Source organism: Arachis ipaensis, chromosome B08 (assembly GCF_000816755.2).
Source record: "Arachis ipaensis cultivar K30076 chromosome B08, Araip1.1, whole genome shotgun sequence".
Taxonomy (NCBI): Eukaryota; Viridiplantae; Streptophyta; class Magnoliopsida; order Fabales; family Fabaceae; genus Arachis; species Arachis ipaensis.
The window spans coordinates 44674716-44679593 of NC_029792.2; the positions used below are offsets into that span (position 1 = coordinate 44674716).

The following is a 4878-nucleotide window of genomic DNA, read 5'->3' on the forward strand; positions in this document are numbered from 1 at the left end:
GAATAAAGTATGGGAATGTGGGATTTGCTAATCTTTTGCTGTTGCTTTTGTTCACTAAATTATTATTTGGAAATTCTGTTGCTTTTGTTCACTAAATTATTATTTGGGGGCGGCAGGGCGGGGGTTGAAAAAGAGTGTTCGGTGAGCATGATGATGAGAATGGTTGTATGTGAGGACATGGCTTTTTGTTATTTTCATTAATAAGTACGATTAATTTACTTGAATTGATTAATTTGAGCTAGGCTTTCAATAAAATCAAGACTCAAGTTAAATAGCAAAACCCGAACAAGAAAATCAAGACTCAAGTGTTAAGTAGTTAGTTTTCTTATAGCAGTTGTGAGAGTCTGTGACTTTTACTTGGTGCACTAGGCTATAAATAACTCGCTATGTAATTGAGATGTAATTGCTATCATTTTTCTAAATAATAGTTCAGTTTACTTTCACTGCAAGCTATCTGTTTTTTTAGCTTCTGCATCTTTTCTATTTAGTCCTAGTTCATTCTTTCTTCTTTCTTCTTTGGGAAAGTTTTTAATTGCTTGTCATTCATTGAATTAAGAGAGAAAGCTTTCACGAATAAGGCCGGTATCAATTTAAGCAAAATAGATATTGCTCATAACTTATTATAATATTTTTAAGTTTTCTTTATTTCAATTTCACACTTCAGTTAACGTAAAATTATTATGTTTGTGTAGCTGCATATGGTGGGCTAGTTCCCCACACACGCACAAGTTCACACTTCAGTTCACACACACACACACACACACACACACACACACAATTTCAACATATATTGCTGCATATGTTGTTGGGCTATTTTTATATTACAATTTATATTTTATCAAGTGATAAATTTGTCACTGAAATGAGATCAATATCTGAATAGGATTTGAATAGGAACAATATCTGAATAGAATCTGTACTTATTAATTGTACAAGAAGTACTCATTAATTGTACAAGAAAAGGTACATGTATATACTATGATTTGATATAAGAAAAGGATCTATTTGACTCTTTTTACACTTTGACTTTAGTTTTAGAAACAAATTCTAGTTTCCTAGGTAGCTGGAATAAATCATTAGCAATAGTGAAATTATGGAATTTTATTCATTTAGCTAAATGGATGAAGCTGTTTTTTTTTTAATTAAACATATATAAATCAATAAGAGGGATGGTATATAATGCTAAAAATATTAATGTTTTAGTCTCTTTGAAAAACACGAGGACCTACACAATGCTTGAAGATTCATGCAAGACAGTTGGAAGATAGAGAAGAAATTACTCTAGATATTGAAGGAGAGGCAATTGGTCCTACTCATGAAGCTGTAAACAACTTGAGCAAATTGGGCACAGTGGCAAGGAATTCAGATGTTTGTCCATTAATTTTCATAAACTGGAGGGGATTAAAGATAAAGAAGCTATTTGGGAATATGTTCAAGTGAGAATATTAGTCTTGTTTCTTTTAGAAACATAAGGAAATGTACACATATCTTATTCTTACTAGCAAATAATATGTGATTGTGGATCTGACAACAATTTTTATAAGTCAAATTTGATGGGAAATGTTCAATTGTTTTTCTTTAGTGATTTTATTCAAATAGTTTAGATTATTTATTGATACTAAATAATTAAAAAAAATTGAAATTAAAACCGTTGCCAAAATACAACACCAATGGTAACATTTTAAAATCGTCGTCTTAGACGACTATAAAATGGTAATGGTATTAAAACCGTTGCCAAAAATGAACCAACGGTAACTATTTAAAATCGTTGGCTTTGTGAATAATAAAACTACAACAGTTTAAAATCGTTGCTTATCCAGTTATGGTTTTAAACTGTTGGATTATGAAAGAGAATGGTTTAAAACCGTTGTTTATCGAATAACGATTCAAAACCGTTGTTTAAAATTTTCTTTCAAAATCGTTGTCTATGCTAGTAATTTTGGCAATGGTTTTTTTGTCACCATTGCCTTAGGTAAAAAACCGTTGCCTTTGACCATTGGCAACGGCCGTATATACCACATGTCAAAAACCGTTGCCAAAGCGTTGCCTAAAGTTTTAGGAACGTTTTTTCAATCTACGGCAACGGTTTTTGACCGTTGCGAAAACCTTTATTTTTTGTAGTCATTCATTCACTTTTACACACTTTAGATTTTAGATGTAGAATTCTAGAGAGAGAGAGAGGCTCTCTCCTCTCTCTAGGTTTTAGGGTTTCTTCTTTCAATTTCTTCTTAGATTTAGATTTAATTCTTGTTTTCATTTACATTTCCTTGTAACCTATTATTCGTGCACCTTTGTCCTTTAATTCTACTTGTTATTTCCTTCACTTTGTTGCCTTTATGTTTTACACTCTTGCTACTCTTGATCTTTATTAATGCAATTTATATTTTCATATTAATGCTTTCTTTAATTTGTCTTATTGTTTTCTTGCAATTGTTAGTCTTGGGTTTTACTATTTCTTGTTAGTTTTTCATGTTTTTATTTTGTGCCTTTCAAGTATTTGATAAAATGTTTAGTCGGATTTTAAAATAGATTTTTGTGTTCTTGGCTTGGGTTGATGATTTGGAGACTCTTGAATTGTCAAAGTCTCTTGTTGATTGGTAATTGAAGATTGCTGGTTAGCTTGAACTTCACTAAAACTAGTCTCTCACTATGAGTTGACTAGGACTTGTGAACTCAAGTTGATTGTATGCACTTGACTTTTCTTCATTCGTTAGATGTTAACTAAGTGAAGGCAATTTATATTTACCATCATAATTGATGATGATAATGAGGATAGGACTTCTAATTCTCTTTCTTTGCTAAGAGCTTTCTTAGTTATTAGTTTATTTTCTTATCATTTTACTTTCTTGTTTCTTCTTACAAAACCCCCAAAATATACCTCAGAGCCAATAATAAACTACACTTTCCTACAATTCCTTTGAGAGACGACCCGAGGTTTAAATAATTTGGTTAATTTTATTGGGTTTGCTTAAGTGACAAACAAATTAAACGTTGACCAAGGATAAATTGTCGGTTTAGATCTATACTTACAACGTGATTTTATTTAGAAATTCTTTACCGACATTTTTCCTCCGTCAAGCACCAGCAAGCCATAATTGAAAGGAGACTTTTTGCCCCCTAGGGTGCTAAACACTAAATCTGGCTTTTAGCACCAGCAATACGAATCAAGTTTCACCAAAGAGCATCTTTAGTTGGATTTGGATTTTAATTGTTATATTTTATTTTATTTACAAACAAAATATTTTAGCTTCAGAATTTATTATTTTATTTTAGTTTCAAATCAAATTAGGTTAGATATAAAAGGAAAAAGATTTAGCCCTTCGGGGGATTAACACTAAACCTCATTGGTTAAGGTTAGGAGCTCTGTTTATTTTTATGGATTAACACTATTATCATTCTATTTTAATTAATGTATTGATTTAGTTTTGAGGAGTACTTTCGTTCTTCGTCTTATAAATCTGGGTATATCGGAAGAACATCCCTTGTTCTATATAAATTCTTGTGATTCTTAGAAAAGTTATCTCACTTGAATATTAGTTTGAAAGTAAATTCCTTCTAAACTGCTTATTGCTTGGACTTAACATGATACATGACATATAATCCTCTTATATCTGGGTAATTAGGGTTTTTGTGCCTAATAAACTAAAATTGAACCTAACCCTCTAATCTATATTAAGTGACCAAGGAATTGGCGGTTGATTAGTTTAGAGGAGACTAAATTACTAAGGAATTAGGGTTCAGTCAATTACAGTTTTCTATGAAATGAATCTTGCATGATTAAAATAGTTGGTAAAAAAACTTAATCTGGACGAATAAACAACTCTAAAACCTTAACTATTTTCGCATATACATTTCTCACCAATTCTACTGCTTTCTTTCTTACTCTTTGAAGTAATGTTTAATGTGATTTACAACCCTCAAAATACCATTTTCTACTTGCCTGACTAAGTAAGTCATTCGACTATTGTTGCTCAGTCCATTAATCCTCGTGGGATTGACCCTCACTCACCTGAGATATTACTTGGTATGACCCAGTGCACTTGCCGATTAGTTTGTGGACTTTGAATTCCGCATCAATTTTTGGTGCTGTTGCCAGGAATTGACTGTGATTGACAACTAACTGTTGTTCGATTGCTTGGATTAGGTGTTTGTTTTAGTTTAGTTTGATTTATCTCCTTAATATTTTCAAATTTAAGCTAGTTATTTTTCCTTAATTTCAGAAATTAAGTTTGGTGTCCCCTTAGTAATCTTATTTTATTTTTGATTATATTTCTTTTCATTATTTCTTATTTTTGTGGTCTATTTTTCTTTGTTGGTTTTCGAAATTTTTGTGTTATTTATTTCTTGTACACAGGATACCTCACTGGAAATTCTCTGTACTTGATGCACCACTATTTTGTGGTACATTTTGTGCTTAATTTAGGTGGATTTTATCCATTTTTTCCACATTTATTCAATGAAATAGCATGGTTTCATAATTTTCTCCTAAATTGTGCTTAAGTATAAAAACATGCTTTTTAGGCCCTTAAATTGCTAATTTTGATTCGCCTTTGATTCCACTAGATGTCTTGATGTGTTTGTTAGTGATTTCAGGATGAAAAGGCTAAGAATGGATCAAAGGAGTGAAAAGAAAAGCATGCAAAGTGGAGAAATCATGGAAAATCAAGAATTTGGGATGCATTCATCGACGCGTACGTGTGGATAGTAAAAATGCCAAGCGACGCGTACGAGTGACCCACGCGTACGCGTTGATGCTCGCACGTGACTTCTTTAGTGAAATCGTGGTTGGCGAATTCAGAAGTGCTCCTGGCCTAGTTTTGAGCTGAATTTTGGCGGGAAAAGACTAAAAGGACCAAGGATTGAGGGGGAGTTACAATT

At 32.0% G+C, this 4878-nt stretch overlaps 1 long non-coding RNA gene across 3 annotated transcripts in view; it reads left to right on the forward strand.

Moving 5' to 3' along the window:
* Nucleotides 1-1581, forward strand: part of LOC107613908 — a 4865-nt gene extending 3284 nt beyond the window's left edge. For all 3 annotated transcript variants that reach the window (XR_001614225.2, XR_002352401.1, XR_002352402.1), the window contains one exon: nucleotides 1204-1581. This is a non-coding gene — a long non-coding RNA (uncharacterized LOC107613908). The remainder of the gene's footprint in view (nucleotides 1-1203) is intronic.